General features: G+C 40.4%; 1 protein-coding gene across 3 annotated transcripts in view; it reads left to right on the top strand.

Annotated features, from left to right (window-relative positions):
- The window catches only part of SORCS2 (sortilin related VPS10 domain containing receptor 2), a 1081958-nt gene that overhangs the window by 156226 nt on the left and 904699 nt on the right, over nucleotides 1-21033 (top strand). The window lies entirely within an intron of this gene.

Below are 21033 nucleotides of genomic sequence, written 5' to 3'. Positions count from 1 at the left end.
TCTGTGCTTAGTTTGAGCAGTCATCTTGAGCTAACAGACCCCTCTATAAGTATCTGTATATAGGTCGTCAACTTCCGATTGGTGGGGGTGCAACACTCGCCCCCTAAAAGGTTCTTCATTTTATTGGAAAGCGTTAAAACATGAAGTTGCAGGGGTGAAAGGAATGAATAGAGGACGATGGCCATCGAAGCACTAGTTGGCGAGAAACGTCCGTCGCCGTCTATGCATTCCGTTCACCCCTGCAACCTCATGTTTTAACTTTTTCCAATAAGGTGAAAACATTTTTAAGGGACGATGAGTGCAAATTTTTTCCTTCTAATTTTTGGAATAAAAGCTTGTGGCTTCATTTCCATCCAAAGCAATTTCTGTAAAACAGTAACCACGCCGCTGCTTGCAAAATTCAAGAACATGTTGGAAAAATGTCTAGAGTGTGCAGTCAGGGCAATAATGGGAATTTGTTGTCTTCAGTGAATTGTTTGTGAGTTGAGGATGAAAGAAAACAAGCTGAAAACACCCGCCACATCACGTCAGCATTTAATCTCCTCCGGCATGTCAAGGTTTTCTTTGGCTTCCAATGGCTTCATCTCCCGCTGCATGTGTTATGCAAACCGCTTTGACAGTTGTTACAAACATGAGCAGGTGTTGTTTCCTGCGCGGAAGAAACCTCTAAATAAAAGAACAGATATGAAATAAAAAGGATGGGAAATATAAATATAAGGCTGGAAATTTGGAATTAGAACACGCGGAGTGATACTTTTTGCAGTTTTGCATTACATTTTTTTTAACTATTTGCTCTGTACATAGTTACATAGTTATTAAGGTTGAAGGAAGACTGTAAGTCCATCTAGTTCAACCCATAGCCTAACCTAACATGCCCTAACATGTTGATCCAGGGGAAGGCAAAAAAACCCCATGTGGCAAAGAGTAACTCCACCATGGGGAAAAAAATTCCTTCCCGACTCCACATACGGCAATCAGACTAGTTCCCTGGATCAACGCCTTATCAAGGAATCTAGTGTATATACCCTGTAACATTATACTTTTCCAGAAAGGTATCCAGTCCCCTCTTAAATTTAATTAATGAATCACTCATTACAACATCATACGGCAGAGAGTTCCATAGTCTCACTGCTCTTACAGTAAAGAATCCGCGTCTGTGATTATGCTTAAACCTTCTTTCCTCCAGACGTAGAGGATGCCCCCTTGTCCCTGTCACCGGTCTATGATTAAAAAGATCATCAGAAAGGTCTTTGTACTGTCCCCTCATATATTTATACATTAACATAAGATCACCCCTTAGTCTTCGTTTTTCCAAACTAAATAGCCCCAAGTGTAATAACCTATCTTGGTATTGCAGACCCCCCAGTCCTCTAATAACCTTGGTCGCTCTTCTCTGCACCCGCTCCAGTTCAGCTATGTCTTTCTTATACACCGGAGACCAGAACTGTGCACAGTATTCTAAGTGTGGTCGAACTAGTGACTTGTATAGAGGTAAAATTATGTTCTCCTCATGAGCATCTATGCCTCTTTTAATACATCCCATTATTTTATTTGCCTTTGTAGCAGCTGCCTGACACTGGCCACTGAATATGAGTTTGTCATCCACCCATACACCCAGGTCTTTTTCATTGACGGTTTTGCCCAGAGTTTTAGAATTAAGCACATAATTATACATCTTATTACTTCTACCCAAGTGCATGACCTTACATTTATCCCCATTAAAGCTCATTTGCCATTTATCAGCCCAAGCTTCTAGTTTACATAAATCATCCTGTAATATAAAATTGTCCTCCCCTGTATTGATTACCCTGCAGAGTTTAGTGTCATCTGCAAATATTGAAATTCTACTCTGAATGCCCCCTACAAGGTCATTAATAAATATGTTAAAAAGAAGAGGGCCCAATACTGACCCCTGTGGTACCCCACTGCTAACCGTGACCCAGTCCGAGTGTGCTCCATTAATAACCACCCTTTGTTTCCTATCCCTGAGCCAGCTCTCAACCCACTTACACATATTTTCCCCTATCCCCATTACTCTCATTTTATGTAACAACCTTTTATGTGGCACCGTATCAAAAGCTTTGGAAAAGTCCATATATACTACGTCCACTGGGTTCCCTTGGTCCAGTCCGGAACTTACCTCTTCATAGAAGCTGATCAAATTAGTCTGACATGAACGGTCCCTAGTAAACCCGTGCTGATACTGGGTCATGAGGTTATTCCTCTTCAGATACTCCAGCATAGCATCCCTTAGAATGCCCTCCAGGATTTTACCCACAGTAGAGGTTAAGCTTACTGGCCTATAATTACCGAGTTCAGTTTTTGCCCCTTTTTTGAATATTGGCACCACATTTGCTATACGCCAGTCCTGTGGTACAGACCCTGTTATTATGGAGTCTTTAAAGATTAAAAATAATGGTCTATCAATGACTGTACTTAGTTCCTGCAGTACTCGGGGGTGTATCCCATCCGGGCCCGGAGATTTGTCAATTTTAGTTATTTTTAGACGCCGCTGTACTTCCTGCTGGGTTAAGCAGGTGACATTTAATGGGGAATTTTTATCACTAGTCATTTTGTCTGCCATGGGATTTTCTTTTGTAAATACTGATGAAAAAAAGTCATTTAGCATATTGGCTTTTTCCTCATCCTCATCCACCATTTCACCCAGACTATTTTTAAGGGGGCCAACACTGTCATTTTTTAGTTTCTTACTATTTATATAGTTAAAGAATATTTTGGGATTATTTTTACTCTCTCTGGCAATGAGTCTCTCTGTCTCAATCTTTGCTGCCTTGATTTGCTTTTTACAGAATTTATTTAATTTTTTGTATTTATTTAATGCCTCCTCACTACCTACTTCCTTTAATTCTCTATTCTTTCTTTTTGTCCCTTATTGCGCCCCTTACAGCTCTATTTAGCCATATTGGTTTCCTCCTATTTCTAGTATGTTTATTCCCATACGGTATATACTGTGCACAGGTCCTATCCAGGATGCTAATAAATGTCTCCCATTTTCTTTGTGTATTTTTGTGTCTCAGGATATCGTCCCAGTTAATTGCACCAAGATCCTCTCTCATACGTTGGAAATTTGCCCTCCTGAAGTTTAGTGTCCTTGTCACCCCCCTACTACCCATCTTATTAAAGGTTACATGAAAACTTATTATTTTGTGATCACTATTCCCCAAGTGACCCCCAACCCTTATATTTGATATGCGGTCTGGCCTGTTGGTTAATATTAGGTCTAGCAGTGCCCCCCTCCTTGTTGGGTCCTGAACCAGTTGTGAAAGGTAATTGTCTCTCATAGTTGTCAAAAACCGATTACCTTTGCTGGAACTGCAGGTTTCTGTTCCCCAGTCTGTAGACCTCTTCTTCCTTCTGCGCTCTGGTTCATCTTGAAGGTCCACCACAAAACCCCTAAAGGATAGGATTTCAGACGGCGGCTTCCGAGCTGCCCATGTGCACTGACCCGTAAAACACACATGAGTGAAAGGTGCACTCACCATCTTGTCAAGCTTGTGTTTTATGTAAACTTTTGACTTGTTAGAAATTTTGTCAGTCTGCATTTCTAGGCAGAATATTAGAGAACGTCTTTAAAGAATGCTGTGGACTTTTTTTTCACTCATTTGAAGAAAGTATCCGTCATATAAAGTAACAGCATAATAAAATTCATAACTTTGCATAGGACTGCAATAAAGTGATCAAAATAAATAACTACCAATAATATAACTAGAAATACGGTAGTTGAAAATGATTCCTACCATTTGACATACAGATCCAGCAAAAATGGTTAAATTAATTATTTACATGCATGTAGAGTAGCTGTGGAGACACCATCGCGTGTTTCTCAATTAATTAATTATTTAGTCAGTGCCTCTCATTTCCATATCGGGAGGTGACGTGGTGTCCATCAATTACACTTCTCCAAATAATTAGAATAGAATACCTGCACATCACCTGACAATACCTGGCAAGGGGCCACTCGATGCCACTCGGTAATGCCGCTCATCTCCCCATTGTAGAGGTGAAGGGTGCGTGATAAACCTTTTAAAGGGAATCTATCAGCAGGTTTTTGCTATGTAATCCAACAGCAGCATAATGTAGGGGCAGAGACCCCGATTCCGGCAATATATCACTTACTTTACTGAGGGGCAGCAGTTGTGATAGAATCACAGTTTTCTCTGCTGCAGACCTAGCGGAGCTCGGAATGCTGATTTGTGTAAAACCTCGCCCACACCACTGATTGGCTGCTTCCAGTGTATAGCTCCACCCACACCACTGATTGACTGCTTCCAGTCTATAGCTCCAACCACACCACTGATTGGCTGCTTCCAGTGTATAGCTCCACCCACACCTCTGATTGGCAGTTTTCCGTGTAGACTCTAATCAGTGGTGGGGATGTGGTTGGAGCAGGATGGACAAGACACCTAGACCTGTAGTGATAATCTCCTGCTGATAAAACACTGATATTATCAAAACAAAAACACAGTCAGGTAAGTGACACACCATTGGAATTAGGCTCTCTGCCCCTACATCATGCTGCTCTCAGATTACATAACAAAAACCCTCTGACAGATTTTCTTTAACATCCATGTGTAGCTATAGTGTATTTTAAGCCCGTATGACGTACTATACCGTCGAGGTGGGGTGGGCCTTAATTCCCGGTGACGGGATAGTACGTCATACGCGATCGGCCGCGCTCACGGGGGGAGCGCGGCCGATCGCGGCCGGGTGTCGGCTGCATATCGCAGCTGACATCCGGCACTATGTGCCAGGAGCGGTCACGGACCGCCCCCGGCACATTAACCCCCAGCACACCGCGATCAAACATGATCGCGGTGTACCGGCGGTACAGGGAGGCATCGCGCAGGGAGGGGGCTCCCTGCGGGCTTCCCTGAGACGATCGGTACAAGGTGATGTACTCACCTCGTACCGAACGTCTTCTCCCTGCAGGCCCCGGATCCAAAATGGCCGAGGGGCTGTATCCGGGTCCTGCAGGGAGCACTTCCGGGTCGGAGCAGGCTGCAGATGAAAGCTGCAGCCTGCTCCGATGAAAGTATGATCGCGGATCTGATAGAGTGCTGTGCACACTATCAGATCTGCGATCTGTGATGTCCCCCCCTGGGACAAAGTAAAAAAGTAAAAAAAAAAATTTCCACATGTGTAAAAAAAAAATAAAAAAATTCCTAAATAAATAATAATAAAAAAAAAAATATTATTCCCATAAATACATTTCTTTATCTAAAAAAAACAAACAAAAACAATAAAAGTACACATATTTAGTATCGCCGCGTCCGTAACGACCCAACCTATAAAACTGGCCCACTAGTTAACCCCTTCAGTAAACACCGTAAGAAAAAAAAAAAAAAACGAGGCAAAAAACAACGCTTTATTACCATACCGCCGAACAAAAAGTGGAATAACACGCGATCAAAAAGACGGATATAAATAACCATGTTACCGCTGAAAACGTCATCTTGTCCCGCAAAAAACGAGCCGCCATACAGCATCATCAGCAAAAAAATAAAAAAGTTATAGTCCTCAGAATAAAGCGATGCCAAAATAATTATTTTTTCTATAAAATAGTTTTTATCGTATAAAAGCGTCAAAACATAAAAAAATGATATAAATGAGGTATCGCTGTAATCGTACTGACCCGACGAATAAAACTGCTTTATCAATTTTACCAAGCGCAGAACGGTATAAACGCCTCTCCCAAAAAAAATTCATGAATAGCTGGTTTTTGGTTATTCTGCCTCACAAAAATCGGAATAAAAAGTGATAAAAAATGGTCACGTGTCCGAAAATGTTACCAATAAAAACGTCAACTCGTCCCGCAAAAAACAAGACCTCACATGACTCTGTGGACCAAAATGTGGAAAAATTATAGGTCTCAAAATGTGGAGACGCAAAAACTTTTTTGCTATAAAAAGCGTCTTTTAGTCTGGTTTCACACTTGCGTTTTTATCTGCATGCGTTTTTTAAAAAACCGCATGTGTGAAAAAATGCATGTAAACGCGGTAAAACGCATGCGTTTTTATAGAAAAACACAAGAAAACAAGAAAAAAACAAAAAACCCTACCCCTAACCCTACCCCTAACCTGAAATACGTGGCACTGAAATATACGTTTATATACGTATATACGTATATAAGTGCCACGATATTTCAGTGGCCACGTATATAAGTGCCACGTATTTAAGTGCCACGTATTTAAGTGCCACGTATTCAAGTGCCACGTATTCAAGTGCCACGTATTCAAGTGCCACGTATTTCAGTGCCACGTATTTCAGTGCCACGTATTTACGTGCCACGTATTTTTCAGTGCCTGAAATACGTGGCACTGAAATACGTGGCACTGAAATATGTGGCACTGAAATATCGTGGCACTGAAATATCGTGGCACTTAAATACGTGGCACTTAAATACGTGGCACTTAAATACGTGGCTCTTAAATACGTGGCACTTATATACGTGGCACTTATGACTGTCAGAAAATGTTCAGTAAACGGTTAGGGGTGAGGTTAGGGGTAGGGTTTCAGGTAGAATTGGGGAGTTTCCACTGTTCAGGCACATCAGGGGCTCTCCAAACGCGACATGGCGTCCAATCTCAATTCCAGCCAATTCTGCGTTGAAAAAGTAAAACAGTGCTCCTTCCCTTCCGAGCTCTCCCGTGCGTCCAAAAAGGGGTTTACCCCAACATATGGGGTATCAGCGTACTAGGGACAAATTGAACAACAACTTCTGGGGTCCAAGTTCTCTTGTTATCCTTGGGAAAATAAAAATTTGGGGGGCTAAAAATCATTTTTGTGGGAAAAAAAAATGTTTTATTTTCACGGCTCTGCGTTGTAAACTGTAGTGAAACACTTGGGGGTTCAAAGTTCTCACAACACATCTAGATAAGTTCCTTGGGAGGTCTAGTTTCCAATATGGGGTCACTTGTGGGGGGTTTGTACTGTTTGGGTACATCAGGGGCTCTGCAAATGCAACGTGACGCCTGCAGACCAATCCATTTAAGTCTGCATTCCAAATGGCGCTCCTTCCCTTCCGAGCTCTCTCATGCGCCCAAACAGTGGTTCCCCCCCACATAGGGGGTATCAGCGAACTCAGGACAAATTGGACAACACCTTTTAGGGTCCAATTTATCCTGATACCCTTGTGAAAATACAAAACTGGGGGCTAAATTTCATTTTTGTGGAAAAAAAAAAAAAATTATTTTCACGGCTCTGCGTTATAAACTGTAGTGAAACACTTGGGGGTTCAAAGCTCTCAAAACACATCTAGATAAGTTCCTTAGGGGGTCTACTTTCCAAAATGGTGTCACTTGTGGGGGGGTTTAATGTTTAGGCACATCAGGGGCTCTCCAAACGCAACATGGCATCCCATCTTAATTCCAGTCAATTTTGCATTGAAAAGTAAAATAGCGCTTCTTCCCTTCTGAGCTCTGCTATGCGCCCAAAAAGTGGTTTACCCCCACATATGGGGTATCGTCGTACTCAGGACAAATTGCACAACAACTTTTGTGGTCTAATTTCTTCTCTTACCCTTGGGGAAATAAAAAAATGGGGGTGAAAAGATCATTTTTGTGAAAAAATATGATTTTTTATTTTTACGGCTCTGCATTATAAACTAATGTGAAGCACTTGTTGGGTCAAAGTGCTCAACACACATCTAGATAAGTTCCTTAAGGGGTCTACTTTCCAAAATGGTGTCACTCGTGGGGGGTTTCAATGTTTAGGCACATTAGGGGCTCTCCAAACGCAACATGGCGTCCCATCTCAATTCCAGTCAATTTTGCATTGAAAAGTCAAATGGCGCTCCTTCCCTTCTGAGCTCTGCCCTGCGCCCAAACAATGGTTTACACCCACATATGGGGTATCAGTGTACTCAGGACAAATTGCACAACAATTTTTGGGGTCCAATTTCTTCTCTTACCCTTGGGAAAATAAAAAATTGGGGGTGAAAAGATCATTTTTGTGAAAAAATATGATTTTTTATTTTTACGGCTCTGCATTATAAACTTCTGTAAAGCACTTGTTGGGTCAAAGTGCTCACCACACATCTAGATAAGTTCCTTAGGTGGTCTACTTTCCAAAATGGTGTCACTTGTTAGGGGTTTCAATGTTTAGGCACATCAAGGGCTCTCTAAATGCAACATGGCGTCCCATCTCAATTCCAGTCAATTTTGCATTGAAAAGTCAAATGGCGCTCCTTCCCTTCCGAGCTCTGCCCTGCGCCCAAACAATGGTTTACACCCACATATGGGGTATCAGCGTACTCAGGACAAATTGCACAACAATTTTTGGGGTCCAATTTCTTCTCTCACCCTTGGGAAAATAAAAAATTGGGGGTGAAAAGATCATTTTTGTGAAATAATATGATTTTTTATTTTTACGGCTCTGCATTATAAACTTCTGTAAAGCACTTGTTGGGTCAAAGTGCTCACCACACATCTAGATAAGTTCCTTAGGGGGTCTACTTTCCAAAATGGTGTCACTTGTTAGGGGTTTCAATGTTTAGGCACATCAGGGGCTCTCCAAATGCAACATGGCGTCCCATCTCAATTCCAGTCAATTTTGCATTGAAAAGTCAAATGGCGCTCCTTTGCTTCCAAGCTCTGCCATGCGCCCAAACTGTGGTTTACCCCCACATATGGGGTATCAGCGTACTCAGGACAAATTGTACAACAACTTTTGGGGTCTATTTTCTCCTGTTACCCTTGGTAAAATAAAACAAATTGGAGCTGAAATAAATTTTGTGTGAAAAAAAGTTAAATGTTCATTTTTATTTAAACATTCCAAAAATTCCTGTGAAACACCTGAAGGGTTAATAAACTTCTTGAAAGTGGTTTTGAGTACCTTGAGGGGTGCAGTTTTTAGAATGGTGTCACACTTGGGTATTTTCTATCATATAGACCCGTCAAAATGACTTCAAATGAGATGTGGTCCCTAAAAAAAAAATGGTGTTGTAAAAATGAGAAATTGCTGGTCAACTTTTAACCCTTATAACTCCGTCACAAAAAAAAATTTTGGTTCCAAAATTGTGCTGATGTAAAGTAGACATGTGGGAAATGTTATTTATTAAGTATTTTGTGTGACATATGTCTGTGATTTAAGGGCATAAAAATTCAAAGTTGGAAAATTGCGAAATTTTCAAAATTTTTGCCAAATATTCATTTTTTTCACAAATAAACGCAAGTTATATCGAAGAAATTTTACCACTAACATGAAGTACAATATGTCACGAGAAAACAATGTCAGAATCGCCAAGATCCGTTGAAGCGTTCCAGAGTTATAACCTCATAAAGGGACAGTGGTCAGAATTGTAAAAATTGGCCTGGTCATTAACGTGCAAACCACCCTCGGGGCTTAAGGGGTTAAGAATGCGGTGGAATGAAAAGTAGTCTAAGTAGGCAGCTGCCTAGGGTACATTTGAATGGAAGGCAATGATATTTATGGATTTTTTTCTTGGTGCTTCTTCCTATAAATGTCCTATATATAATCTCTTAGATGTAAAGAAAACTTGGATTTGTTCCTTTCTGTAGAACAGTAGCCCCTTGATCACTGTCTAGTTACCATCAGCTGCATACAGTCAGAGAATGACTGCAGAGGTGGTGGCTAGAGATGAGTGGAACAATCCGTTGAGAATTAACTTCTAGTCGAATTTCCTGGAATTTCACACACTTTGAGTCTCGAATTGCAAGGACTGAAAAAAACACCCAACCCCTTGTCTGGCACCATTTCCTACACTGCTGAAGCATTAGTGAGCAGGTTAGCGACATTTTGCACAGCTGCGTAGGCTTCCCAATAATACTCTATGGCTAGGACATCGCCTGGTCCATCCCAGTTCATCAAGAGAACTATCAGACTTTTTACGATAGTGGCCAGTACCTGGATTATCAGGGATCATCAGGTCCCAGTAGGGCACAGTCGGGTGCAGGAATCGCTCTCTTTGTACAAGCGATCGCCTCACCTCTCGTGGTGACGCGTGACTCTTCATTCCTATGGGAGAGCTCCACCTTTCAGATTTGGTATGTATGGTACATCCACTGGGTGCCATATAAATGTCTACGATGGGAGTAACCCTTACGAGGGACAAAAGCTAGGAGATCCTACTGCAGATACAAGATAGGCAGGGCTGCCACCCTGCATTCCAAAGTGGTCTTGTGTGGTGGGGTGGCAATGGAGAGTATCACCATGAAAATATATAGATCTGCATCATAGATTTTTAATTTTTAATTACTTGCTAAGGTTCTTCATCTTTATTTTAGATGCATTTGAACTAAAATATTAGTACATGAAGGTAGACTTTCCATGTACCATGGGTCCCTCATGATCTCTTGGCGGAGATGTCCTATATCTCCCCATCCTCTCCATTCTGTAGAACAGGGCTCCTTGCAGCATCGACGTAGTAAATAATTCCAGCTCGTCCTTTTCTGACACCGGAGTAATCACACGATTATTTCTTAAAGACACTCAGAGGCAAATGTCAAGGAAAATGAAATCAAGTGGTAAACTTGTCTCCTGGAAAATAATATTTTTCCCATTGACATGTCCAAAACTGTAATCGTCAGTCATCTTGTGAGACGCCGGTTTTATAAGGAGAATGAACTTGGTTTTCACTTTCTCTTGTATCTTTTGGCATCGAAAACTACAGTTATGTAATCGGGTGAAGCTTTTTATTTTCTCGGCATGTCTTTGTGAACGTCCCTCGTACTTGTCCATACGAGTTGGACTGAAGATGACCCCTAATTGTCTTCAGCTTTAAAGTCTTCTGATCATCTTAGTGGGGGGTTTAGTGGAAGTTTATTTAATTCTTAAGAAATACAATTCTGCGTGTGATAGAAGTTGTATCTCACGGTCTGTATCCACTTCCAAATCCACAGGAGATTCCTGACCCGTGTCTTGTGTTTAGATGATTGCGTAAGGCAAGAAGACCATAACAGATGATGTCCTCCATCACTGGCGTCCAATGCCCTCTTCATCGCCACTCAATTTAACCTTTTTAGACCAGTGCTTTTCATTTTTATTCTTCTTCTTACGTTTTTATTTTTCCACCTTTGTTAATTTTTATCGTTTTCAATGACACCATTCATTTTGTCATCTAATATACTGAAAAATGTGAAAAAAAAATCTAAGTAGGGTGAAATACTGAAAAAAAAAAAAGCAATTCTGACATTGTTTTTGAAGTTTCTTATTTACGTAATTCATTGTGCAGTAAAAATGATGTGACCATGTGAATCTTCAGATAAATACTATTACCATGCTACCAAATTTGTTTTTTTTTCTAATTACATGAGTGGGTTTAAAAAAAAAAAAATTTGTAAAGAAAATTTTGTTAAAAAAAAATAATAAAATTTGGTTTGTGTCACCATTTTCTGAGACTCATGATTTTTCAAGTGAGGGCTTGAATTTTTGTATGGCAATCTGCAAATTTTATAGATACAATTTGGGGGTGCATACAACTTTTTGATCACTTTTTGTTGCATTTTTTGGGTGTGGAGATAATAAAAACAGCAATTCTCTTGTTTACATTTTTTTCTTTACTTATTTTGTTTGGATTAATTTTACAGATGTAACTATACCAAATATGTTTTTTATTATTTTATACTTTTTCACTTTTGAAATAGGAGACTGGGGGTGATTTTTACATTTATATGTAAATTGTAATTTTATTTTTAAGCCCCCCCTCTAGGTAAATTGAACCTACGATCATTTGATCACTTGCATATATTGCAGTGCTATGATCAGATTAATGATCTCTCATAAATACCAGCCGCAGAGTTGGCTTCATAGGATGACAAAAATGGATCAATGCAACAGGGGCCTTCATTAGGCTCCTGGCTGCCATTGCATCCCTTTAGCACCCCACAAATATGTCATGGAGGGAGCAAAGAAAGGCAGGGCTTTTACGGATTAGCATAAAGAGTTGTTTATAGCAAGCAGGCAGATTTATTCCCAAGCAGAATGGGATTTGGATGTGTAACATCCCGCAGGTCAGGATTTAAAGAGTGAAGGTGTTTATGGAAAGTGAATAAGTTCCAATATTTTATTTCCAAATCTTATAACATTTTTATGACCATGGCCACATTTGAGATGGAAAAAATATTAGTTAATAAACTTGCACTAAAGTTTAGCTTACAGTCTTCATTCCCTCATTCATTTTCAGACACCATTATATGCACTTTGCAGCCTGATTCTAGTTTTGGATTTTTCTCTTCTGGGAGTATCTCTCCTCGCAATATAGGTTGGATGTGAGGTCTGTGTGTATCCAGGGTGCTACTGTCTTCATTAGCCCATATACCACCACAGTTCCTATCCTGCACTTAATTCCTCTCCATCTGCTTTCCTCCATATGTACAAATTCTTTTCTCTGCCCTCCCTGAGACTATACATGCTTTCTCTCCTCTCCATGGGGATATTTGTACAACCCCTCTCTTTTCTGCTGTCTCTTAACACTAACAAAAGAGGAGAGCATAGCAGGATTTATAACATTTTTGCACAACACTCAGCTCGATAAAGGACGTACAGACACTCTGCTGCTGCATAATTGTAAAATATAAAAAGAATGAAGCAAATGGACATTAACAAAAATATTTGATACGAGGCTCCGCTTAAATTTTGCCCCAAAAATAGCACAAAGTGCCCCTTTCTATTATAAATTAGCCCTTATTGTGTTCCTTTCATCAGGACTTTAATGTTGTATGTATCACAGAACTAAGTTACCGTACTTGGGGCTTCTAATGACTGAAAATGCAGATTTCGGTCCGGTGACGGGCGCTAATAAAAAATGTGCAGACCGTAAGGTCAAGTAAAATGTCTCTCAATGTAGTTAATACTTTATATATAAGGAAAGGGCCAATTAAGTTTCAGAGTAAGTGATGACATATTGTCGTCCATTTACATCTGTCCGGTTACTGATAACAGCCGCCCTCATGTCGCTCATCAATACCTGGGGCGCTTTTGGCTGTGATTTCATATTTTGACATACGTCAGGATCCGTGACCTGACCCTAAACACTTGTAGTAACGTTTTATAGCCATTCATCCTCTCCCTTTACAGCTAGGAATCCAGGATCAAAGACGTCTTTATGTAGAGGTCTCGGCAGGCTTAAGATATAAGGCAACGGCAATCCATTCATAGTTATGTGATTGAGCTGCCGGGGTCATAATTCTATGAAAATGCTCCGTCCGTCTTACCCAACTCTGTGCGAGGGAATAACCTTATTATAACACATCCACACACTGCGATCGTAACCTGAAGAACTGACAGATGGAAACCCCGCGTAAGAAAAATATATCTACAGTGACAACCGACCTGGAGCCTTCATTCAGACTAATAAAGTGACACTCATGAGGTCTGAAGGAAATTTATAAAACTTTATCACCGTCACTTTATAGAAAAATTGCCATAGGGGGGGCTGCTAGAATATGAAGTTTAAAAATCCGTTATTGATATTTAGTTTCTTTTTTGCATTTATTATTTATATACCTTGCTGAACTGTACATTAATGGAATCAAAGGAGTCATGATCATGTGAAAGTAAGCCAAAAATGGTGTAATTTCCAGAAGATGACCGCCGCTCTTTTGCTCTGTCGCGGCATATTTGTATTCCCCGCTCAGGACCCTTCTTCAGAAAGCAGAGTTGTCCTGCAGATACGGCTCCTTCCTGGTGGATGTAAGTTGTCCTCACATTACACGGGCCGGCATTCATTTGAAATACTATATAACAGGTGTCAAACTGCATTCCTCGAGGGCCGCCAACAGGTCATGTTTTCAGGATTTCCTTGTATTGCACAGGTGATAATTTAATCACCTGCACAGAATGATTCCAGCACCTTGTGGAATGCTAAGGAAATCCTGAAAACATGACCTGTTGGCGGCCTTCGAGGAATGCAGTTTGACACCTCTGCTATATAATATGACTTTCACCGTGCAGAAAAAATGCCAAACTTATCATGGCTTTTCCCTGGTAAATCAACATTTTCTGGGGTTTTTCAGGTGTTATTACCATTTTAAAGAGATCATGTCACCAGATGAAAAATTGCCAGTTTTTGATTTTTATTTTATTTCTTTTGCTCCCATTTTATATTTTTTTTTATTTTTCAGCGATATCTAACTTTTTATTTAGATCATCCGGTATGCTCATGTTTATGGTCTTACCAAGTGACGTTGAACCCTGGTCTAGCGGCCATGAACTACCAGAGCCCTGTGACCTTCCTCCTTCCAGAATTCCTGGCACCTCTTCCTATTAGTAGGCCCATTGTGATATTGTGCTTGGCCTACTAAACAGAAAAGATGCCGGGGATGCCAGCAGGTAGAACTAGTTTTCAGGCTCTGATCTGGTGGCCATGTACTACCGATGTCGCCGCTGGTCCAGGGTTTTGCAAATCTTGTAAATCTTTTGGCACAACTTTGATTCGGGTAATCGTCTGCTGCTATTTACATGAGGGTACCTTTTTGGCACTGTTTTTGGGGTGGACATTTTTGGCACCAATAATGGGGGCACAGTTTATGTGAAATACTTTTTTTTTTTCCCTTTATTATTTTTTTATTCAATCATTATTATTTACATTATTATTATACTTATTTCAATTTCGTTATTATATTTCATTTCTTATTATATTAGTTACTTATTCTGTTGGTATCAATTTCTTTACTTATTTCTCATTATCATCTTTTATTATTATTTATACTTTTGTTCCTGTTTTTTCAGTGTTGGTTTTCTTCTCTATATATATTTTTTTGGTTTTAGTGGCTTGTCTTTATTCTTCATTACGGTCCCCTATGTCTCTGTGCGCTGTCTCTTTCATGCGCTCTTATATATATGTTTTTCCATCTTTGTGCAATTTCCATTTACCTCAATGGCTGCAGGGACGCTGTGCGCCGCGCATGCACCTGCCTCGCTCCGTTGTCGGGTGCTGGTGGATGCGCCGCTGACTGTGACTCACGCCGCCCTCGGTGACGCTCTTCCCGTCCCTGATTCCTGGCACGCGGCCGTTGCATGGGTGAGTTCGGCGCCATGTAAACTGGCATCCTTGATTGTTAGTCTTCACAGATGTTTTCTTGCTATTTATCACCCACACATTCTGTTCTCCTTACTCCCTGACGAAGCGGTAGCGAAAAGCACGTTGGAGTGCAGTGAGGGGGCGGTTTGTGCATCCTGGTCAGTATTGGAACATGGAATAATATTTGGATTTCATACCTTATCTGTTGCATTTGACTATCTTCATTGTTATATGATGGTGTCATGATTTGCACTATGCATTTTTACCATTTGGTATATATGTATTTGATATTTATCTAATCTATCACCATCCTGTGTTATAGTCATCAAATGCTTTTTTACAATCATGTTCTATATGTTTTTATCATGTACTGGGGAATCTGATATATTTTCTGTTGGCATGGTTATTATTATTTTCTTTTATTTACTTCACATATGCACTATGCATTGAGATATGAACATGTTTCCAACAGATATATATATTTATATATGAATTTTTCTATACATCAATTATAATTTATACCTACCAATATAATTGATATTCATTACCATTATTCTTGATGATTTCTGGGATTATTTATTTACCCATTAAATTTATACCTTTTTATTAATTACTTCTGCTGGCCGTTTGACACACCCATCCCTCACATATTTTTCCATCATTTGATTTTATATTCTTGTATTGTTTCAGCATGTTTATCATGCTTTTTAACAATGTTGTACAATCATGTTTTGTAAATGTTATTATTTAATAAAATTTATATATTGTTATTTGTTTATTGGATATTTATTTTTCTTTTGGATGTATGTGAAATACTTGGCTGGCACGCGTATTCATTGGGCATAGTCTACATCTACTGTTTACTAGAGCCATACTGTTATGCTTCCTTATTCGGGAACCATTGTGGCACTGTTTATAGAGGGGCACCTACCGGCACTATTGATAGCGGGCACTCTGAGGGCAGGTACTGGTGCCTTAAAAACTTTTAAAACCCCTTTAGTTTGTGGCTAAACTCAGGAGAAGAATGGTATTCCCTGATCCCTGCCATGAAGAATAGTCAGAGGGAGAGACATTGTCAGGGAAGACGAAGTCCTTTCACAATGGTAGACATGTAAATAACAGGGTAGACAAAAGTGAAAAACATCTTCATTTGAACCAAAAGGGACCTCAGACATTGAGAGATATATAAAATGTCCCATAAGAATTCTGGGTCAGGTGGACATTGGTTGAGGAAGAGGCCAAGAGGAAGAGGGACGTTGGTTGGGGAAGATGGCAGGTGCACTGGTCTTTTACACAGGGTTCATGAAACAGACGGCTAACCGGCTGTTGGGAACATTTGACTATTTTAGTATTCAGAGATAAGAACAAGTAATTTTCATTTTCCGCTGAATGCAATGACAGAAGGACAAGCTTGTTACAACAAAGCAGGGCACAGAATGGTCGGCTTGTACTTTATACTCATCCTTCACAAAAAACGGCTTTGGCTTTTTTTTTTCTAAAGTGTCATCTAATTTTGTTCAGCCAAGAAAAGCTGCATAGAACCTATTCTTTAAATGAATGTTTGAAGAGCTGTTCTGTACCTCCGATGTTATCCTTCAGACTTCACAACGTCGGCATCTGGTTAATGTATGAGCCAGCACTTTCCTGATCAAATTCTGTGACTAAAGAAAAGAAGCTGTCCGTATTGTGCGATACTTCGTTATTCTTATTGAGTGATTCTTTGAAAACCCGCGTTAAGCTCAAAATTAACATCTTAAAAAAAACATAATAAGTGTGGACAAGGTGTTAGGTAAATGAATGTTCTCACCCCCAGTATTACATCTGGCTTGACAAGTGGCTGCGGAGGGACAGGCGTCTAATTGGGGCGACATTTTTATATAGGTTTCATGATCAAATATTTACTTTGGATCTGGTGAAAGGCGGTATGTGTAATATGGAATGTTCTCTGAAAATGGAAATTGTGATATTAGAAAATATTTCAATAAGAACCAACATTACACCCGTAGATTGGGTCTATTAACGCATTTTGGATTTGACAATGGTTTGAATTGAACCCTGAAGTGAACATCAAATCTGCTTTAAGTGCAAGCGAATGAACTTTCCATTATCCATGTTTAAATGCATTTCAGTACCAAAAATTCATTTGTCAGTGTCACAGAAGAAAAAAATCCACAAGAGGAAGAAGAATGCTACTTTTTCTCATACCTTCTTATTGCCCCACATAGATTAGACGCATTGAGTGGTTGAATCCATATATAGTACATCAAAGTGCACATCCTTGGTCAAAATTTGATTATCGGCCCTGGATGTCTTTCTTTAATAAGCATACTTTTATGGTCTGTACGTGTAAAGAAGATAAAGGGGTTGTCTGGTCCAAATCGATAAGTCTTCAGTCACTCTGTGTGACTTCAGACTTATGAATCCCCCAGCGCACGCACTGGGGATTGGACAACCCCTCCCAGGGATTAGGGATTGGACAACCCCTTTAAGATTTTAGAAAAGTAAAGGTCCTCTGTAGAAATGAGTGAATCGATTCTCAGGAGCCATGTTCAGTGGCCAGGTCAGTATTCTGTGGCCACTGGACGAGAGCCCTGGGAACTGCCTCCTATCTGTTGGCATTTCGAGCTCCTCTTTAGATAAACCAGTCTTGCAGAATGTCATTATTGTGGCATAGTAGATGGAATAAAGGAACTGCACATGTAAAGACATGTGGAGATGCTTCAAATAGGATTTATTGACAATATTTTATATCCATTGGTTACACTGCTGTAAGTCCAGTATTACGTAACGTTTTGGGTGGGAAACCCTTCATCAGATGTATAGGCTATGTTCACTGCATATATAGGTCATAAAGGTCAAGCGGATCCAAGGTGCAGTGTGGGCTTCCCCCAAACAGGGTCAACCAGGATTCAACTGTTTAAATGCCTGCGGTGTGCGTCATCATTGTAGTGTGACAGATACATAATGTTGCGCCAGGCCGGGTAATCAAAAGCAGAGCCAGGGATGCCATCAGTAAGAAGGTGGTTTGCAAGGCTCCAGTCCAGCAGGCACAGAATACTGACCTGCGCATTGGTCAAATGTATTTGTTATGAGTGCTAAGAAAATGATATCCACTTATGCACTATGGTTTCTAGCATTCAGACTTTTACAATGGTTCGTATTTTCCTTTCATCACATAACATCGAGTAGAGATGAAAATCTTCTAGTCTGGATGGAAGACAAGTCCAAGAATGTGATATGCAATGCTTTACCAAAGTCAGTGCTCTACATAGTCCCAATGTCAGGACCAGGTGAAATTTGTAGCTGCTAGGTAGCAATGCAAAAGTGTGTTACCACCATTTATAATTCGGATGTCTTCTTATCTGGCAGATGAGATTTTGGGCCCACCTGTTATGACCTGGTGGTTAAGAAGCAACATGGGACAAGCTCTGAGGAGGTGGTATCTGTACTGACTGCAGTTCCTAATCCTAACACCAACACTAGAAGTAGCCGTGGGATGTTCCTGTCACTCCCTAGACACCTCGTCACAGCCTGAGAACTAACTACCCCTAAAGATGAAAACAGAAAGCTATCTTGCCTCAGAGAAAACCCCCAAAGGAAAGATAGCCCCCCACAAATATTGACTGTGAGTGGAGAGGGAAATGACATATACAGAATGAAAACAGGATTTAGCAAAGGAGGCCAAAACTACCTAAATAGACAGAACAGAAAAGGATACTGTGCGGTCAGTATTAAAAGCTAAAAAATCCACGCAGAGTTTACAAAAATAATCTCCACACCGACTCACGGTGTGGAGGGCAAATCTGCTTCCTCAGAGCTTCCAGCTAAGTTGAAGATATCATACTGAAAAGCTGGACAAGAAAAAACATAACATGAGCTGAGCGATTAAGTCCACAGCAGGTGGACAACAAAAGAACAAGCAAGGACTTAGCTTTTGCTGAAATGGACAGGCAATCAGAGAAATCCAAGGAGAGATCTGAATCCAACCAAGAAACATTGACAGCTGGCTCTGGCTGAAGCCCAGAGCCAGGTTAAATAGCAGAGCCAGGAGAGACGATCAGTGGAAGCAGCTGCTAATGCTAAACCCAAGGAGCAGCAGTTCCACTCAAAACCACCAGAGGGAGCCCAAGGGCAGAATTCACAAAAGTGCCATTTACAGCCACCGGAGGGAGCCCAAGAACGGAATTCACAACACCCACCCTTGCATCATGACTTGGGTGTAACTACCTCCGTAGCCAATATATTACACCTCTGTTCTATATAATAAAAATGTGCATAGATCAGTTTACAAGACAGAAAACCCTAATGCCATATTGATATATACAGTAGATGATAATCGTAGACATGTCTAAATTTTAAGAATTCAACTACTGTGGAGCTCACCCCTGTCCCAGCTGCCTTTAGACAGTAATAAAACTTGATGTTGTAGTTGATAGTGGGGAAGTTGCTTAAAAAAAGTGACATCCACTTTAGATATTATTTTACAGACTAATGAGAAAAAAGAAGAGAGATCAGTTCATCACCAATAGTAGGAGACCTGTCCAAAATACTCGATGTCCCGGTGGAATAGTTTGAGAATCCCCAATAGATTCCCAGAGATTACTTCTTTCATTGATGCGTTGGAAGAAGAGGATCTCGTTGTTGGGTTGTTTGCTCATCATTAATGTTTGACATGGAGAGCACTCTCTGGGACAGTGGAATTTAGGTATTTAAAGGAATCCAACTTGGTTGAACTTGATGGCCAGTTGTCTTTTTTTCAACTGTACGAACTTTGTAACATTCAACTCAGCAGAAGATAGCCGAATTACTAGGTCATCTAGATCTAGAGTGGTTATAGACTCTAGCTCATGGAGTAGGGTCCTTTCTGGGAGAATCCCCCTATTACCTCTATATTCCCTGATAAGATGTACAGAAAGAGGTTTGTCCAAAATTGTAAAATTTGTTCCATAAAGTTCTTTCTTGCGTCTGCTATCACCACTTACTTGGTTGACGTAGACTTTGAGGTATACGACTTTCTATCGTTTCCGACATAGTGAATATCGTGTTTGCAGTAAATGAAGAACTCCGGGTTAGATTTGTTAAAGGCTGACAGCTGTCTGTAGAGTTTTATGAAGCACTTTACCGACTGCTGCCGGCGAGTACTGGCTCCATCAGTAAGGAACAGAATACTTTCATGTTCTGCTATTTACTTAGGTGGAGAAATGATCGCTGTTTTGACTTTCGTTTGAACTGTAAGATAAATCAGTTCTGCAAGGTACAAAACCCTGAACTCACTAAAAATGGCAGCAAACACACTTATTATTTCATCCCTTGTTTGTTAAATCCTCCTTGGCGTGTCAAGGCGAGTTCGTTGAATGGAGGTGATTTTCAAGGTGACACATGGTTTTGGATAGTGTAGAGTGAGAATCATGGCTCGTGTACACCAACGTGTTACGACTTTGTGTAACCCTTGAGTTGTAGAATGCCATAACATGGCTCCTTATGTGGAGGTAGAAGGAAGCGTTTTTTTATCTAAAGGATGCAGTATGTATCTGGCAAGAAGAACATTGTGACTTGATTCATCACTTATTATATCCATATTATGGCGGCACATGGAATGTGACGGACATGTCTATCAGTTATTGGTAAAGTTAAAGTAGTTTAATGGTAATGGGGGTGGCAGTTCTTCTGTAACGTAGTGCCACCAAGTCAAAGAGATGTTTGAATTTAGGGTCTTTTCTGATATTTAAAATGAATTGCTCATTTTTTGGATAGACCACTCACTTCTCTGCGATCTGAGAGGATGCTACCCACAGTACCTATTGATCAGTGGAGTCACTATGTTGCCTAAAAAAGATCGAGGTGTCTCATTGCTACATACACCTAATGATTGTCAAACAGTGACTTACCATGACCTGTTGGATCTTTGGTTCCAGGTTGAAAGTTGCACCTGACTTCCCACTTCCCCCATGTGTCTATGTGTAAAGGTACAAAGGCTCGCTACACTGTCATGATTCTCAATGGCGAGAGAACATAGCCCAGCATATATGAGA

Source organism: Ranitomeya variabilis, chromosome 1 (genome assembly GCF_051348905.1).
Source record: "Ranitomeya variabilis isolate aRanVar5 chromosome 1, aRanVar5.hap1, whole genome shotgun sequence".
Taxonomy (NCBI): domain Eukaryota; kingdom Metazoa; phylum Chordata; class Amphibia; order Anura; family Dendrobatidae; genus Ranitomeya; species Ranitomeya variabilis.
The sequence above is the reverse complement of the archived record's forward strand: the minus strand, read 5'-3'. Positions and strand labels throughout refer to the sequence as shown.